Consider the following 20038-nt stretch of genomic DNA (forward strand, 5'->3'; position numbering starts at 1 on the left):
AAGTGTACATTGTGTGGGGAGGTAAGGGGAGGAGACCGAAAGAGTGCGTTGGCTAGGGCGGGAATAATTTTTAGTTTCTTCCAGCATTTGCATTGGTTAGGAGGTTCTGGTTCGGGTGGGGGGGGCAGGTGAGCGAATGTTGAAAGGGACCATTAAATGATCGGACCAGATGATAGGGGCGGGGGGGTTTAGATGTATCTGGTCGTGGGAGCTGAAGATGGCATCAAGGGTGTGTCCTTTATAGTGAGTTGGGCCGTTGATGTGGAGGCAGAGGTCAATCGCATCTAGGGAGTCGACCAGAGAGTGGGTTATAGGGTTGGCGGGGATGTCAAGCCAGATATTGAAGTCTCCTAAAAGAGTGAGGTTAGGATGGTTTAATTGGATGGTGGCTATTGAATCGCAGAGGTTACTTGAGAATTGTCTGTCGTAGCAAGGCGGTCTGTAGATGATTAGGAAGCTGTGGGAGAACGTTGGGGGGAGGGATATTTTGATGAGAAGCGATTCGCAGGAAAGGATGGTTGGCTGGCCGTCGATGATTGAGGCGGAGAGGTGTGACTTGAAGGCGATCGCTACATCTCCTCCTTTAGAGGGTCGGTTGAGTGGGATGAGGGAGTAGTCGGGGGGGAAAGGCTTCATTGGCGATAGGGGCAAAGTCATTGGAGAACCAGGTTTCCATGATAAAGACTAGGTCTGGTTTGTCTGAGGCGAGGAGGTCAAAGATGCTGTGTCTGTTTCTTGCTACAGATCGGGCATTGAAAAGGATGCATCTTACTTTGGTACAGGAGGATGATGTGGAGGTTGCAGAGGTGGAGGTTGGGAGGAATGGGGGATTTGGCAGGAGGGGTTGTGGATGTGGAAATGTTGTTCTTTTCATGCAAAATGGTGATACCTCTGTGAGACCTTGACGACCGGAAAGTGTGTGTACAGGTCCTTTGTGTTCAGTTAGGCTTGTGCACCAGGGGAATTATGGTATATAGTGTCACCAATTTTAATTTTGTGTACGACAAACTTATTCATTGCTCTCCATGTCAGGTATGTACTCTCCTGTGCTTTTGTGTCCCAGAAATAGTAAGGAGTAGAAGCCATGTACCCTTTTTCTGGTGGTACTGGGATGACTGTTTCTTTCTCTAATAGCCTAATTCCTTGCTGGAGTGCTTCTAGTTAATGAGAGAGTAGAGTCCTACAGTCTTCCAGTATCCAGATTCTCCACACATTCTATTAAGTATCTGTATTTCAGCATTTGCAGTACCCATTGATTTTGTATTGACTTTAGCTGTGGATCAGTGAAGAGATGCAAGTTCTCCCACTCCACATGTTGATTTTGAGTTGAATAGCCTTTGCTAGTATAGTCAGGATTTATGTTACTAGGCTGTGTTGCAGTGGGCTGTGACTGGGGTCCCTGACTACAAGCTGTCAACGCCAAGACCCTGTTGTTGGAGGAGGATGACAAGAAGATTGAGTCCTTCTTGAGTGAATTAACAGGATAATATTTAATGTCCAATATTTAACAGAAATCTGGTTTGTTATACCATCAGGTCCAGAAGCAGGACACATCACCTTGTATATATAGGTGTCTCATATGCTTCAGTTCTGATAGAGACATTGATTGCTGAAAATGCCCTTTTTAGTGTGGATGTTTTATCTTCAGGATCTTGTGGTAATGTATTTTCAGGCAACACTGAGAACTGAGCTGACTACATGCCAGTGAATCAATCTTAATGACTGGTAGTCATTTTGAACCAAATCCGTCCAAGGGATACCATTTGGCCAGAAAGCGTGATAGCACAGGCTTGTCTGCATATTTCCATTATTTTGGTAGGATGTTCCCTTCTGCTTTGTGCTCTTGGTCCATGGAATTATGTTGGTTTCTAAGATATCATAATTTTCGTTCATATGTGATTTCATCGCTGGTAATAAACATCAAGGGGTAAACAATATTTTTTATAACCCGCTAAACACCCATCCCACCATATGTTAGGTGCAATTATATGATTGATTGAGGGTTTTTATTACGCTACTATCACAAAACCAATCCTATCAAGGCACAGATGTTACTACTTTATCCGCAGTGCTATTTCCCCCCACAGTGAAATTCCTATACTGTCTCTAAACAAAAAGGTTTTAAATGTCTTTCGGAACTTGGGCATCAACTCTATTGTCCTGATCTCTAGCGGTAGACTGTTCCACAGCCTTAGTCTATATGCTTAAAATCTATAGTCCCCTCTGACGAGGGGATTATCAGTAAGGATTTGCCTTTTGACCTTAGAAGCCGTGATGGTTGGTAACGATTTAACTTGTCAACCAGATAGGAAGGAGCTAGATTGTTTAGGCATTTGAATATAATGCACCCAATCTTGAATTTTATCCTGTCCTCCACGGCCAGCCAATGGATCGACCGGCGTAGCCCTGAGATTGGTGAGGACTTCTTCACTCCGAACACCAGTCTAACTGCTGAATTTTGAGCTTTCTGTAGCCGTGATATTTGTTTGGCAGGAGACGCAACCAGTAAACTGTTACAATAGTCCAGCTTTGAATAGACCACTGCCGAATGATCCTTCTTGGAGACATAAGGAGGCTCTTGCCGAAGCAACTGGACATCTACTCTCACCGAGCAGGTGCTTTGGGCTGAACTGAATAACTAATAACTTTGGTTAAACAAACTTCAGTCTTAGAATATTTAGGGAAAGTGTTGGATAGTGGTTTAAAAAATATATTGTTTCCCCTCGATGTTTATTTCCAGGGAGGAAATCGCTGGGTGCCTAATGTTCTTCAATCACTGTGGGAGGAGACATTTTCACATTCGCTCACGTGCTTAAGGACAGATGCCAGATCTTCTCTTTTCATAAACCTGCCTTTCTTTACACTCAGAGCCTCAGTCTCATTTGTGACAAGTTCTGTAGGTGATGCCACCGATCTTCAATGGCATCTGCTGCTATCATTGCTATTAATTGTTGCAATTTTTCTTCACTTACAGCAATGAGCTTCTGATGTAAAGGAACATCCTGCAATGGTTCTGCCTCTCTTAGATTAGGCCCGGTTTCAATTGTCATATTTGTCTTAAGGTCTTGCCTAGATCGAAGAATCTGTACTACTTTTCTGAGATTTCAGTGAAACATTACATGCACATTGGATGTTCTTGGCCCTTGCAGGGGCATAGCACCCAGTCTCAGAATAAGTTGGCTCTGTAAGATTGAAAAGGAAATTTAGAAACATCTACTATTGTAATGTTCCGAGACAACCTTGGTAAGAAATCAATGGTTGGGCAAATATATTTCTAGCACCATCATTAGCAATGACAACATATTGTGGAGCCGTGCTCAAAAGTCTATTGTCCTTGGCCTGATCTAATTAAGGAGATCTACAGCATGCGAGGGGAAATTATATATATATATATATATATATATATATATATATATATATATATATACAGGGTTACTAGTAAACTTTATCCTTCTTTTTTTCTGTAACTCCTAACCCCTTGTATGTGTTATCCACAAACTGTTAACTGACAATACTGGAATTACATTTTTTTTAATCCTCTGTTATTCTGTTTTCCTATGCAAAACTTTGGGCCTCATTCCGAGATTGGAGGTAGCCAGGGCGCTAATAGCGCCATGGCTACCTCCAATAACGGTACCGAGTCCGCCCTCAATCAATGGGGACTTACCGGTCTATTCGGACCTTTGCGGGACCAGTAAGTCCCCATTGAAAATACCATTCCCCATTCACATTTGAACCCCCATAGGGCTCAATGGGAATGGGGAAGGTGCAAATAACGGTACCGCAATTTGCGGTACTGTTATTTGCTCCCTGGACCCTTTGCGGCTCCCGCTAAGGCCGCCTGGTACCTCGGAATAGGGCGCAAAGGGATTACCGGCACCGGTGTCCTTACCGGTGCCCGTAATTCCTTTGCGCCAGCCTCGGAATGAGGCCCTTTATCTTTTATCCATGATGAATTTTACACTGATGATTAACATTTTGTACTAAATGGTATGGGTTTTATAAATCAAATCACGGACACTTTTGTCTCTCTCTCCATATCTTCAGCGTTTTAAAGTTGCCTCTATTGTACCTCACGATGCTGCCTTGTTGGTAAGTGTTTCTTAATGCGCGTGTGATGACACTCTCAACATTTCAAAAGAGAATGGGCCTCATTACGAGGTGGGCGGTAAGGGATTACCGGCACCGGTAAGGGCAACGGTGCCGGTAATCCCTTACCGCCCTACTACGAGTTCCCTTTGCGGGTCCTCCCTTAACGCCTGGTTTTTCCAGGCGTTAAGGACGAGACCCGCAAAGAGACTCTGGAGCTAATAACGGTAACCCAATTTGCGGTACCGTTATTAGCGCCTTCCCCATTCCCATTGAGCCCTAGGGGGCTCAAATGTGAATGGGGAAGGGCCCTGGTAAATGGGGAATTACTGGTCCCGGCAACCTTGGAATGGACCGGTAATTGCTCCATTCACCAGGGCGGAGTCAGAACGAGTTTGGAGGCAGCCATGGCGCTAATAGCGCCATGGCTACCTCCAGCCTCGTAATGAGGCCCAATGTCATCACGTGCAGCCAAGTTTTGACAGTTAGAATAACAGTGACGCAGGCGTTTAAGATAAATGCTGCTGGAATCCTTTTATGTTACTAATAAACTACAATCAATGTATACATCAAATTGGTATAGCTATCCTTTATTACTACATTTTATTGGCGACAAGCTGGTTCGAAGAAGGACCTCAGCGAGTGGTGTCCGGATCCAGGTGATCCTTGGAAGGCTGTGGCCAGCAATCAGGAAGACACAAAGCGGTATTGCTGTTGCCCAACAGTCATGAGGGGAATTCCGTGGAGGCTGCTGCCCTTACAGCGGGCAGTGACCGGACCGGTGTGCCGTGTGAAAGCGGTCGCCAGCAGTCGGGTTGGGAGTCCGGAGGAGGGCACAGAGCAGCAATGTTGCTGAAAACCCATGACAGACGCAGAGCACTGAGATACGGAGTTGCTGGAGACCAGAACATACGGGCAGCAGTACAGCAGTCATTATCAGCAAGCTATTAGTGCCTTTTCCTAGTCAGGTCTAGTACCAATTTTCTCACTTGCGCTATTGGTGGGAGCCTGCCGTAGTGTGGGGGACTGTCTGCGCCTGCCTGTTAGCTGGTGTAACAAGAGGAGGTGGGCCATATGACATTGGAGGCATGCCCAATTTAGACGGGTGAACATGCAGCCACCATCACAAGGTCAAGCCTCGTGTGCCTGTTATGTGGCATATACAGCAGTCATTTTAGGGTCAGGTCAGGCCCGATTAAGCAAAGGCAGCTGCCATTTTATAGGCGATTGTGGCACAAGAAAATCATCATACTCTGCAGTATTCTAATGAAAGTGAAGAGTCTAGGCATGGTAAAGGAATCAAATGCTCGTGCTGCGTGAGACTCATTATGGCAGTCATATCAAATAAGCTGGAAATGCTAAGAATTGGCAGTGAGAGACTGTATCCTGCCAGTTACAACTTAGGGCTATGAGAAAGATTTTCAGCAGTCAATGGTGAGGAACACTGATGGAAAAGAGAGAGTTGAAGACCATCTATAAGACTGATATTACAGCGAGAAGCAAACTGTGACTGTAATCTGCTACTTATTATGTGGAAGTAACTGAAGTAGCAGTTGTAAGGAAGGTATGGTATCAACAGTAAGAGAGACACAAGTGACCACAGTTCAAGGGTGTTTATTGAACTTTCACAAGGGTGAGATAAATGCCTATCTAAACCTAAATCTATGGATGGGACCAAGATACAACCATCAAATAATAATAATGCAGTCCTAGTGGAGTCTTGTCAAATAAAAAGGGCCTGTACTAAAAAAAACTATTGCCAATCCTTACAACTAATTTACAAGTAATGTGGGGTGATGTTCATGAAAAAGAGATAAGTGTTCACAAATTGATAAGTCAGGATGTTCGGGCCATTGGCCTCCCTTCCCCACGTTTTCAGCATGGGGCAAGGCAGTTCACTCGAGCAAAGCACACACTCTGGATACTGCGGCGCAAGGATACAGTTCCTTTTTTACAGTTCATGACCTTCTGTGTCCAAACCTCTTTACTTCTTGCAAGTCTCTTGATTCAGATGGTCTTGCCTACAAAACAACACGAAAATCGTTCTTTTCCTTTTCCGGTTTTGAATTTGGGTGTTCACCCTGGATCCCCCTCAGCTGGACTCAGACTCCTTTCAAAACAAAAAGTTCAACGTTGGATCCCCCTCAGCAGGGCTCAGATCCCTTTCTTTCACTCGATTAGTCTCCCTCAGCCGGGCTTGGACCAATTGTGATGTACTTTAAACTATCGAAGACCTTCGAATGTGCACAGGGTTTAGCTTGGCCTGTTGCATAACCACTTCGATCTCAATATATTTCTTTTTCTTACACTCAGCATCAGTTGGATACCTAACAGAGACTTTCGAATGAGCCCACATGCAGCGCCGGACCACTCTTTGTATGGTATGTTTTCTTTGCCTCCCAAAGTTCAATTATAAAGTTCAACTACTCCTTTTGGTTTACACTTATATCCGTATCGCTCTTTACCAACGCCTCACACATTGTTCTCTTTGTACAATGTTGCCGCTTGCAACCTTGGTTCAAAACACAAACTGGTTTGTTATCAGTCTCTCCGACTCACCGGCTGTGCTGTCTTTTCTGATGCTGCTTTGTTGTAGGAGCCAAGACTACAGCGGCAATGACTCCTCCCCGCCTTGGCTATTGATGCGGGAGAGCCCCGTGTACCTCCAATACACTGTGCAGGTTTATCAGCCTTAGTTCCTGGTCTTTGGTTTCTTACTTTCCAAGGCTCACGAAAGTAATGGTCTTTAGATGTGACAGTTACTTTCCTCCTTGGGACTCTCTCTGGTCTCGCCGTCTTTCTCCTTGTATTAAACTGCCACCTGGGAACTGCTGTTTCCTCGCGTTCTTTCCCCTCTCAGAGTGTGCTTTCGTGCTCTGCCTTTTATCCATGTGGGGAAGTGTTATGTTAATGTTAATGTTAAAGGATATTTGTACCACGCACTATCACCACCGGAGTGGTCCACTGGCGCTCTGGCGGTTCTAAAAGAAAGGGGAGGTGGGGGTGAGTTAGTGGGAGTAAGCTGGAGAAGTGCAAGAGAGCAGTGATGTGCTGTAGGCGGCCTCAGCCCGGTGGGTCCGTTGGCTGTGCTTGGGGGTGTTTTACGATTGGTAGTCCTCGTGTGTTGTTGTGCAAGTCTATGTGTGGTTAGTTTTGTTGTTGCAGTGTAGTGAAGTTTGTGCGGATTGTTGTGTTGTAGGCTTGTGGTTGTGTTTGGTTAGAGTATGAGATGTGTATGCAGAGGGGTGAAATTGTTAGTGGATTGGTTAGTTGGCGTTGCTGTCTGTAAATGAGGTGTTAAATGTATGCATTCTCTCAAAGAGGGGTCTGGGAGCGTCTCTGCCTCTCTATCCTGTTCTGGGCCGTCTGATACTCACAGTCCATTTCACACATCTTATTCAGTTGTTTATGCATGCTATCACTCATAGCTCTTCAAAACGTGGCACATTGCAGCGCTTGCAATTGTGTCCCGAGCCGGCCCCTGCCTTCATTCACAGCTCCATACGGTCAATGCCAAGCCAATGCCCATGACTTAGTTTAAGTGTGGCAAGTGCCCACATTCACATAACTTTATACAGGTGTGCTGCCTGGTAGTAATTATGGGGCGGGTGAGGTTGTTGGCTGGAGTTGGCTAGGGATGCTGCCTTCTTTCCTCATGGGTGTCGCTTGTGTCCTATTCAATTTAGCACCGTCTCTCTTGTTGTAGTGTTTGAAGTCCGGTTGTTTCGGTTTTTAGTTTGAATCTGTGGTGTTGAAGAGCCAGTTTTTTAGTAATTTTCTGAATTGTAGGTGGTCTTTGGTGTTTCTTATTTCTTTCGGGATGTTGTTCCACGTTTTAGCAGCTAAGTGGGAGAAGCAGGTGCCCCCAAGTTCGTTCTTAAGGTAAGGTTTTTGTTCCAGGTGGATTTCATTGCTTGATCTGAGGAGTCTTGTTGGCTTGTAGATTATTTTCTTTTGGAGGAATTCAGCTCCTTGTCCGCTGATTACCCTGTGTGTTATGCACATTGTTTTGAAGGTGATGCGATGTTTGACTGGGAGCCAGTGCAGTGTTTTTAGGGATGGAGTGATGTGGTCTCTTCTGGATAGTTTGAGGAGCAGTCCGGCTTCTGTATTTTGGATCTGTTGTACTTTCTACGGATGGAAGTCAGGTGTGTGTAATAATCCGTAATTGCCTGACCTTGCCTGTTAATGGTGTTGGGACATATCAGGTATATGGCTCTGATGTTAGTCCGTTGTCGCTCACGGTGAACTGTCTGTGAGAAAGTGTTTGTGTTGGAGATTGGGGGGGGGGGGTTGGGAAAATGTGTTATTGGGAAAGGGATACTGCCTCTCACCCTTCAGTGTCTCACTTCTGCTCCCCGAGGATCCCTCATCAAGGAGATGCTCCCGCACTGGTCCACCCCAAGGAACTGGGTCCAAAAGCGATGGGTGTGTCCTGGCCACATGGATGTCAGATCCCCAGGGGCTAGCGGCTGAGACACCTTCTGGTTTCTCACATGGTGTACTGAATTGTGCAGAATAATGCAAAATTTAGATCCACCTCCAACATTTTTGGCCACTCTAGGAGAGCCTCCATTTCCATGGGAGGACTGAAAAGATCTGTTCAAGTTTTATTTCATAGCTTTGGGAGAGGAGAGATTTTCTGATAATCAGACATTTTCAACTTGGATGTGCGATTTGGGGATTGAAGCGGTCAGAATTATTAAGAAATTACCTGATATGGAGGAGGGTACTGAGGGAGGGGAAGATGGTAGAGGTGAGGGTGGTGGATTATTTGGAAAGGTCGATGAAGAAACTAGAGGCCCGGTTTGGTAAACGGATACATTTGGTGTTACAAAGATATACATTTTTCTCAAGGAAACAAAATGTTGGTAAATCTGTGTATGTATTCGAAGGTGATCTAAGGAGATTGTTAGCGTCATGTGAGTTCAATGGGAGGGAAGATGAATACATTTGTGACCAATTGATGATGCACACCTCAAACCCTAAAATTCACGAATGCGTATGGTAAGCTAAAAACCTGTCATTACAAGAAACATTGTCGATTGCAAAGGGGACGGAATTAACAAGCAAATGCTTGAAGGAGGTCAGTGCTAAGGAGAGTAAAGAGAGTGTGCAAGTCGTGAAGGAATTAGAGAGTGACAGAGTCGGGAGGTGAGGAAGGGAAGGTATGTGTAGTTAAGAGAACTAATAGGATTGGAGCTAATAATGGAGCCAATAATGGGCAAGCACAATCACAAGAAATGCGCAAAGGCCAGTGAGATGTGGATTCGAGAAACATGCTATGAATGCGAAAGAATGTCCCGCAATGAGAGACAAGTGCAGGAAATGTAGTAAAATTAGCCATTTCGCAAGGTTGTGTAAAACCATCAAAATGTTTGAAAATATTTGAAAATAACAAAGGAATAAAATATGTGGGTGAGGAGAAAATAGAATGGACAAAGTAGTACACGTTGTCGGGGAGTTGCGGGAGGATGAGGTAGGAGAATATGTTCCTCCTGAGATGGAGATAACTGTGGCTAGGTGTACTCTGAAAGCATTGGCAGATTCTGGTTCACCCTATACCAGAATACCAGAAGAGAAATATAAGGAGAACTGGACAGGAAAAAAACACACATTACATTGTAGTGACATAAGGCCGAAAGCATATGATGGTCATAGGATTGAAGTGATGGGTTTTGTATGGGGCACAATTGTATATGTCACAAGGAATATACAAGCAAACGTGTATATAGCAACCAAAGGTGATAGTCTGGTTGGCAGAAGCATCAAGATAAGCTAGGAATGGAATTACATCCAGGGAAGCAGCAATAAGTGAGAACAGTCGGTGTGAATAAGTCTGAAATGTTTGCCCAGGAAATTGCATCAAAGTTTAGAAGTGTGTTTCGCAAAGGCATATGAAAATTGTGTGGTTATTGTCATAAAATTCCGTTGTCAGCACTGACTCTGCCGTGTGAGCATAAAGTCAGAAAACCTGCCTTTGGGAGTGAGAGAGAAGGTGAAGTATTACATGGTCTATGCCAAGCGGGAATAATTTAACGAATAGAGAGCAGTGAGTGGATATGCCTGAATGTGGTCACAGAGCTGAACTGAATAACCTCAGCCCTTTAAGATGAGTAGCAATTATCCTGGAGATGGATGGGGATGCAGATTTTATTCATACATCAATATTCGAAATGAGTCAGGTAGTTGGCAAAAAAGAATAACTGTGTTATTATCAATTATCTAAAACAGGGAGTACAACGAACATCAACGAATTCGCTTGATCCTCTTACTCAATTAGTTGAATAAAAAACAGAGCTTATGTATCAAAAACTCATCATCATTGATGTTGACCTACGTTCCTACATGGCAATCTACAAAAACCTACGAGTAACTGTGATAGGCTCTTAGTGAACATCTAAGTATACGATCCATACCTAAAAAGTATGAATATGTGATTGGTTACTTATCAGGTGGGGCAACTAAGCCCTCCTTCTAAAATGACCACTGTTTGGGAGAATTCTCTTCTATGGCTAATTTCCCTTACCTATAGAGTCCCCCAGCAGCGTTGCTGGATTTGAGGGGTTTATTTTTTCTCCAGCTAATAGTAAGACCCTTTTTTCCCACTCTTAGGCAGATTGCTAGCGTGTGTTTTAGGCTATACTGTGTGCTTATGGTCTATGGGGTTTTTCTCATCCTCATAGGAATCATCTTTTTCATGTGTGGTACACAGCACGCTCCGTGCCGTACCATAGGGGTGTCATAGCGACCCCCAAACATAGACTCCAAGGCATGTAAAGTCCCCATTGACTTTACTAGTCAAATCTTATGAACAAAACCAGAACAACCCCATCTTACTATGGAGGTACTGGGAAGGGTTAATAGTTTTTTCCTGGTGTTCATTTTCGAAGGGGTACCGTACAGTCCCTCTCTCAAATGTTTCTGGCTGGTGGCAGTGGTTACTACCGAAAATATTCGACCGCAAATATTTTCCTATGGGATTTTCCCATTGTTCGAGGTTACCACTTTTACTGACAACCTCTAACATACCGCTGGTATATTTTAATATTAAATTTACTCCGGTAGGTTTGTATTGCCAGAACTTTGATTTCATTTCTTTCTCGTGTCTTTCTCTATAGTCCTAACCCAGGTCGGGGATCCTTTGTTCCTCCTTTGGGCGGGCTTCTGCACAGAAGCCCTCCTTTCGGCGCCACTGAGTCTGGGGTAGACAGGATGTGTGGGAGGGGGAATAGGCACCCTGGACAGGGTTGCCTACGCAACCCAAGTCGCACTCTGCCCTGATTGGCTGGGGGGTTCTCCCGCCAGGAGAGGCACCTCTCTGTGTGAGTGATAGCTAGGCTGTATGAATGGGGGTCTTGCTGCATAAAAGCAGGGTCCTGAGGACTGGAGGACAACACATTGCCACTGGAACTAAGAAGCCGAAGAGGAGAGAGGCCAAAGACATCTGCAACGACTGAACCACCAGTGAAGCCCTGCTGCAGATCCTCACCACTTTTCTCCAACGACTCGAGAAGATCTTCGCCTGCAAGAGTCTTCTTCCCTTGAGCTGGTGGGGCTAACCAGTTCGCCAATCGCCTTCCCGGACCTGCCTTGGTCGAATCGCCAGTACCAAGCACTAGGAGACCAGATAGCCAGGCACCAGTCCACCCGGACCGCGATTTAAAGGAGCGTACCTTTTATTTCGTTTGGCAGCATGTGGCTGGTTTCATCCCTGGGCAGTGCAGTAACTCGAACCCTCCTCCACGACGAGAGCCTCTCTTCCTCTGCTGGATCTCCGGAACTGCAGGTACTGCCAGGAACTACCGCCACCGCAGGAACCTCTTCTACATTTTAAAGGTACATTGTTCCGCCAGGCCTCCCTTTCCCTTGGGTACTGCTAAAGGTGTTTTAAATCCTTTTCCTACCTACTGGGTTGGCCGCCCCTATCATCTAACATTGTCTTTCACCTTCTGCAACCATCTTTTCGAATCGTTTAACAAAGACCTGACTGCAGTTACAAGAAAATATTTGCTCCTGGGCACTTTTCCCTGTACCACTGACTCTGGCACAGGCCTATTGACTCTGGCTAAATCTGTTACAACTGCCTTCTCTAGATTGTTTCTCATCTAGAAATGTGTTAGTGCACCTAACTCTTATAACCACCTTTTCCTTCCCACTTTTTAACCTTGTGAATTGCCATTTTGCTTGGTTTTCACCTCAGTATTATACATGCTAAAGTACTGCCTTGCCTAACTTGTTCACAATCTTCTTGGGAAGCGTTGCTGGTGTGTTTAAGAGTATATTCCTGTATAACTTGGCCTTTCCCTCCCTTTTGAGAAATTGATAGAGTGCCATTTCTGCTTGGTTTTCACTGTGCTGTTTTGCTCAGTTTTCACTCTTGCTCAAACTTGTCTACAATTTCAATAGGGAGTTGTGTATACCTTTCTTGACTGATTTAACTTGCTTTTATAATAGTAATTTGTGTGTGAACATCAGAGGGTGTAAAATAAATATATATATTCTTTTTGATACCAAGCTTTGGTCAGTGTTTCCTTGTTCCATAGTATTGTATTCCTAATGTGTAAACCCTGAATACTGCTCATCTCCCTCTTGAGATAAGTCGGACTGCTTAGCCACAGCTACCAACTAAATCTTTGTGGTACAGACTGATACCAAAGGGGATTTATTGCTCATACTTGTAGTCTTAATCTTCTGTAGTGCTCCCTAAGGGAACTGCATATGATTCTGCCTAACAACCACTTATGAACGTCACTAAATATATGACGTCCCATTGGCTACACAAACTATAGGACCCTTAATTACGCGGTCCCCTATAATTGGTTGGCACTCTAACCTTCATCAGTAGATTAGTGACAGAGGGGGTCATGGCGAGGTTGTAGGTAAGTAACTGTCCTTACCGGCATGGAGCAAATAACGTGTCCGTGCAGGTAAGAGCCCGCTAATAGAGGGCTATTACGACCTCGCGGGCACAAGCTTTGCACCATGCCGGTAACAACATTACCGGCATGCCGATAAAGTCCCGAAAATGGCCCTTAGCGGCATCATGTAAAGCGCAGAATGCACTACCGGCATGAATCAAGACGGCATTAGCGGTGACCGCTTGTTACGCTCACCTGGTTCCCACAGAGGCGTCGATCGGACCCGGACAGCTGCGGTCTCCACCAACGTGATGCGTAGTGAAGAGATGATAGTCTGGACTGGCCCGCCTAATCTTGTCTGCTGGACTCATAGAAGTATTCTCCCGCAAGTGGAGAAAGGGATTTAGCCACCCGTGGACTTTAGTGATGGCCCCCCAACAGTTCTCGTTCTCCCCACTAATCACCTCCGATATCCCCTTTTGGTAATCTCACCTTATGTTTTTAAATGATGAGCTCTCCATCCTGCATGGCATGCAGGGGCGCGTAGATACCAGTTACTTCACTGGGTTGAAGGTACTGGAGGAGTTCCGGAGGAATTTTAACTCCAGTGTCTATAAAGTTCAAAGAGTTCAATATGTCCGATGTTCACTCTTGTTCCAGTCCCTCGTTAGGTTGCAGCTGGGTCCAAAAGAATATTGCCTGGAGGCAGCTGATGGCGTTCAGGTAAGAGTCTGTATTACCAAACACTGTCCGGTAAAAGTTGCATGAGTTTAACTTGCTGTTTTCTCTCCCTTTTTAGGTGCAGCATAGGAAGATGCGGCGAATTAAAGAATAATACCTCCGGTGGTAAAGCAGGTAAGCCTATGGTGGCAAAGAGATTGTCTTTGTCGGTTTTCTCGTCTCACCTTGTTATTCCTTTTGTTTTCCCCCCAGGTGCTGGATTTCGACGAAGAAAATGATGGAGGCAGCGCCGAGTCGAAAGATGCAGTGAACTGGTGAGTATAACGCGGCGCTGCTGCTGGCGAAGCAACGCGTACTGAAATAATGTCCTTTCCAGGCTCGGAGATGTGCTGGGTCCGGAATCAGGTAAGGAATCAAATAATGTCCGTGATCTAACCTCTTCTCCTTTCTTTTCCTTTAGTCTAGGAGCTCCGGATTCAAGGCGGGCGTGGCCTAAGGCGCCAGGACTGAATCCAAACAGCCTCCAGCCGGGGCTGTTGGGGTTTTAATGAGTATCTGGATGCCTGCTCCTGGGGCTGATGGACACGATCCGGATGCCCGGGGCTAGGCATCATGACACCGCTATCAGCGGTCACCGCTAATAACGGTCACCGTAAATAAGCGGAACCGGAAGTAGCGTCATCGCACAGGAACGGGAAACAGCACAGCGGCCATCTTTAAAAACACAATCCATTGCCATTGTCAGCAGCCAGGACCTGTAGGATATTGCTGTGTGCCAAATCCAATCCACAACAACACTACAATGCCCAAGGCTGTGAAAAAGGGTGCCTCCCGCCAGCGCAAGGAGCGCTTTAATGAAGACGAGTTAACCATGCTTGCGGAGACCCTGGCAGAGAATGCCGATGTCTTTTTTGCCCTGAGCCTCAAGAGGGAGGCTGTCATCAGAAAGAAGATGATCTGGGTACTAGTGGCACAAAAAGTCAGCGCGGTTGGCAAAACCCCCCGCACAACTAAGGACTGCAGGAAGAGGTGGGATGACTTGCACCTGCGAGTCCGCAACATGCTCTCGGCAAACAGGAGCCAGGCCATGGCAACTGGCGGAGGAGCAAGCTCTCCCATAAAGCTGTCCCGGTGGGAGGACATATGTGCAAGCCTGTTCGGCATAGAGGCCATTGAAGGCGTGGGAGACATGAGGCCAAGTAGGGCGGTAATGGATACCGGGCACCGGTAAGGAGACTGGTGCCGGTAATCCCTTACCGCCCAATTCCGAGGTCCCTTAGCGGGAACCGTAAGGAACATGTGGTCTGACCACACGTCCCTTAGGGGTCCCGCTAAGGGACCAGGATGCTAATAACGGGCTTGCTAGTCGCGAGCCCGTTATTAGCGCCTTCCACATTCCCATTGAGCCCTATGGGGGCTCAAATGGGAATGTGGAATGGTTTGTTCAATGGGGACTTACCGGTCCCTCCAGGGTCGGAATGCACCGATAAGTCCCCATTGAACAAGATGGACTCGGACACGGTATGGGAGGCAGCCATGGTGCTCATAACACCGTGGCTACCGCCCATCTCATAATGACCCCCATGGAGTGCGGCGCCACCTCATCGGCTGAAGGAGGTGAGTGTCCTAAGAAAACACTGCAATGCAGAGTCTGCTGATAGTCCACCAATATGTCTGTCTAAAGAGGCAAGCCATGGCCCAATACACACACATTACCAGCCTAGTTGTCGTACGCAGCACACACACATGCAGATGCCTGCAGCAAGGCAATGCCATACCTTACACAAACCACACTAAGATGTTAATGGCATAAGTCACACTGCATGCAGGCCACAACAAATATGCATGTTACATAGCATACCTCTGCCCCAACATGAGTGACCCCGACGGATGCCTGCATTACCCACCCATATAGCAAGCAACGTGATCATCCAAACTCCACTGCCCATTACCCTCTATTGTGTAGATGAGCAATTATACAAATGTATGCATGATGCTTCTCAAATCATCACTCATGCCGTCCCTCTCTTTGACCCCCACAGGCTCAGATCATGACAGGGAGGCCCGGGACTCACCCCCGCAGCCAACCACACCCCGGAAGAGGGCCGGGGATGAGGGCACAGCAGGCCTTCAACCTCCAAAGGCAAACACAAGCCTCGCCATGCACCGCAGAAGAAACCACTGCGGGATGCCACGGCACTGGTGGCGCCAAGGCCGTCGACACAGAACCCACTACTCCAGTCACACTGGCACAGGACACACTTGAAGCTGCCCTCTCAGCAGAGAACAGTTCAGTCGGGGAGGTGGCAGCGACAGCACCCCTAGCTGAGGATGAGGCGCTGGAACAGGTGTGGGCGCCCGTGGAGGACGACTCCTCCGACCTGCCTGGCACACCGAGTCCAGCACCATCCCCCCAGCTCACATCGGTAGACTCCGACCATGGCAACACCCCGGAGCAGTCTGGGGGGGGGGGGGGGGGAGTACAACCAAGGGGCCATGAGTCCCATAGGGTAGCCAATAGAAATTGTGCATGACACCCAAGCACCCTCCACATGTACCGGCGGGGGTGCAACGGCAGGAGGAGCTAACTGCCCTGGTGCAACAATTCGTAACTGACAATGCCCAAGCAAGGCAGGAGTGGCGCGAAAACACTGCCTCTCTGGGCAAGATCATTGCCGATAACACATGTAGACTGTGCGAGGAGGTATCAGCCCTGCGGCAGGTCCTCAGCCGCATTGCTGATGCAATGGAGGCTGAGCGTCCGGCCCCCACAAATGGAGCGGAGGCCACCCCATCATCCTCGAGCTCCACACAGACTAGCCCACAACGCAGGTCATCGCGCACCCTGCGCCGCCCGGACATGCTGCCACCAGGTGCAGGGAGTGGCAGGAAGTAGACTGGCCAGCCTGATGAAGGCAATAGACACTTGTTGGGACATGTGTGGGGGAGTTGTGGGGGAGAGGGGTGTGTGGGGGAGTTGTGGGGGGAGCGGGAGGGGGTGAGGGTGTGTGGGGGAGTTGTGGGGAGAGGGGGAAGGGGGTGAGGGTGTGTGGGGGAGTTGTGGGGGGAGGGGGAGGGAGTGAGGGTGGTGGAGGGTTAGTGCACTTTCATCTTCATTGGACATTTCAATACACCCGTTGTGTTAAAAAAATAACTTGAGTGGACATTCATCATTGCGTATGTGTCATTTATTCATATACAGTGCATGGTGTACATGTCCCCCCACACCCAGTGCTCTCTGTCCAACTCTCATGTCACCCTCTGCAGCCATGTGTGTCCGAAATATTGTGCAATCCATGACTGACGCACAGCATGTCCCTCCTGTGCATCGGCACTGCGATGATGTGCAGCCACATCTTCTTCATTTCCTTCATCATCACCAGGTGGTAGCAGTTCAATGTCAGGGGACAGGGGCACGTTCCGTCAAATACACATGTTGTGCACCATGACACATGCCATGGTGATCTTGGCCACCTTCTCATGCGTGTAGAGGAGTGCCCCACTCGACCGGCTAAGGCAGCGAAAACCGTGCTTGAGGTCTGCTCAATGACCACACAGGTACGGGTGTGGGATCGACTTTAGTCCTCCTCGTGCCCGTTCTGTGGGTTTCGGACAGGGGTGAGGAGCCACGGCTTCAAGGGATAGCCACTGTCACCTGCATGGGAGGAAAAAAAAGGTATATGTCAGTCGATTCATGATGGACAGCTGTACTAGTCAAACATGCCTGCAGATTATCGTTGGTCACATGCACATGTCCCTGGTTGTATGCACGCCATTTCTAGGCCCTCAATGTGCCCTGTGCCATGGAATAATGGTGTGGGTTGCATCTTCAAGATGATACACGGTGTGCACTGCCGTCTTGTTGCTCATGCATTGTGTACGCATACAGCTGTGTTTGTGTTTGTGATGTGTTGATTTCTGTATGATTTTCTGACTGCAAGCGTTGGCCGCAAGCTCTGCAATGTTAGGCATTCAGCGCTGATTTTTCCCATAGTGACATGCAGCATTCCAGTTGTAGTGGTGGCCCTGTGACAGACAGTGGATTCCCTTGGTGGTTCTGTTCAATGCACTCCCATGGATGTTTGTCCTGTGTGGTGATTTACTGGAGACAGCAACAAAGTGCATATTCACTGCATGTTGCTGGATAGTGTTACGGAGGGTGTGGTCCGCTGATGAGTGGTGCACGTGTTGTGGGATGTGGGGTGGTTTACTGTTTGTCATGTTGTGATAGGTGTCGACCTTACTTCATTCCTATGGGATTTGGGTGTCATGTTCTGTTTGGGATGCTTTGGGGCACAGTGTTTAGTGATGTGCACATCGTGCTGTCACACCAACATTGACACCATGGTGGTGTGTGCATCTCTCCCCCCATTTCAGTGCCATGTGCCTGTCATGCAACTTACCAAGCAGCCAGGCACGTCGTCCAGCATGTTGCTCCATGAAGCGTGGTAGGGTGGAGTTCCGCAGGACCATAGAGTCATGAGTTGATCCGGGATATCGGGCACAACAATGTGTGATGATCTTGCTGACGTCGCATACCATCTGCACATTGATGGAGTGGTATTGCTTGCGGTTGTAGTACACCACCTCCATGGCATGCGGGACCACCAACTCCACCTGGGTGCAGTCGAGGGCACCTATACAATTTGGCATGCCTGCCAGTGCATGGAAGCCAACTTTTGTATCAAAAATCTCCTGGGGAGCCCGTGCTAGGGATATGTAGTCCCTTGTGTGCTTGATGGTGGTGATGATGTCCCGGTCCAGACGGTACAGGGTGTGGATCTGCTCAGGGGTTAGGTTGAAAGGACTGGCTCTGATGCAGGGATTGGGGGCTGCCTGTGTGGTACCGCTGGCTGCACTGGTGGGGCATGTTGGGCCTGTCTCACCCTCCTTCTCCTCCTGCGTCTCCTCTGTGGTGCCTGCTGTTGCTGTTGTTGCTGGTGTAGCAATGCAAGCATGTCCTCCATCCCCAGTATTGCTACTACTATTGGAATCATCTTGGTGTGGGAAGGGTGTGGTGTGTGGGTGTGCTCCTTTTGTGCTGGCCCAGACTCCATTGCCTCCGCCTCTGCTGATTGTGTGCAACTGTGGCAGTTGGGAACACTGCACATAGCATTTTACGGTTGGTTCACAATGCCGGTATTTCAGGCATGCCGGTATTCCCTATTAGCGCCTACATGATGCCGGTATTTGCTTGTACGCCTGACTTGTGATTTCCTGCCATTAGCGGCATGCTGGTATTTCCGGTATGATGGGCCACGTGCCCGCGCCCATGCCGCTATTAGAGGCACCGTTGTTAACGGTGCCTCTAATAGCGGGGTCTTAGGTCGGTATAGCCCGGAGCGGTAGGCGATGCCGGTAATCCTTTAACGGCATCGTTTTTCCATTACCTCCAACCTCGGAATGACCCCCAGAGACTGCCACAGAAGCAGCCGGAGGAGCAGGAGCTCTTCCACCACTGCGGGAGCAGTGGCCTAATCATCGGATGGCATCCCCAAATATGGTATGCCTGTGCGCTTATTGTTGGTGATGCTGCTGTAAGAGCTGAAAATTCCAAATGGTAGCAGCTTCAACGCTATCTTAAGCAGTTTTTTCCTACAGTTATCTGCATCCGAGCAACATCAGCATCTCGTTCCGACCACATCAGCTGTTGTACACTTTCCATTACGGCCTGCCTGTGAAACCACAAGGGTTTCGATTTTGCAAATGGCCGCCCTGTAAAACATAGGTGTTTTACATCCCCTGCAGCCAGTCAGCCCTGCAAGACTGCTCCAGGATTACCTGGAGCCATCCTCTTAGCTGCGTGCCAATTTGCCGGCAGGCGAGAAGCCTGCCCGCCTCCTAACGCCCGGCTTCCATGGCTCCTATCCCGAGCCTGTCGGAGCCTAAAGGACAGAAGGACAGACTCCCGTACTCTACACGTGGACTCGTCAAAACATTAACCTTGCCACAGCTCCATTCCCTCAGTCCACCGAAAGACTGTAAGTACTGACAAACTTCATCACCCATTACCTCCCATATTCAACGTGTATTTGCTGACATTATAGAGCAGGACTGTTCAGATGCTCCTGATGCATACGTGCTGTAACAACCATCTTCATGTCTTCGGAATATTCGTACTTTACCAATGCTGTCTATGTATATTATGTGCGAAACGTATAACTGTACCTAGCACATGTCACCTTGGCACTCCATGTATTAACCCTGATTACATATCGCCTTTGTATGTATCAGCCTCTGTATCCTGTATCCTGTGCCTCACAGATAGTAAGAGGAACGTTTGTAGCAGTCGTCTAGTTTTGCACATTGTTTATGCCAGTTAGCAAATATTCGTGTCCAGCTACCTGCATTCTGACTGTAAGCGGAATTCCCGCACTTATTCACTCGCACCTTCACCTTTGTCCGAT

Source organism: Ambystoma mexicanum, chromosome 3p (assembly GCF_040938575.1).
Source record: "Ambystoma mexicanum isolate Mex_15411 chromosome 3p, UKY_AmexF1_1, whole genome shotgun sequence".
NCBI classification, from domain to species: domain Eukaryota; kingdom Metazoa; phylum Chordata; class Amphibia; order Caudata; family Ambystomatidae; genus Ambystoma; species Ambystoma mexicanum.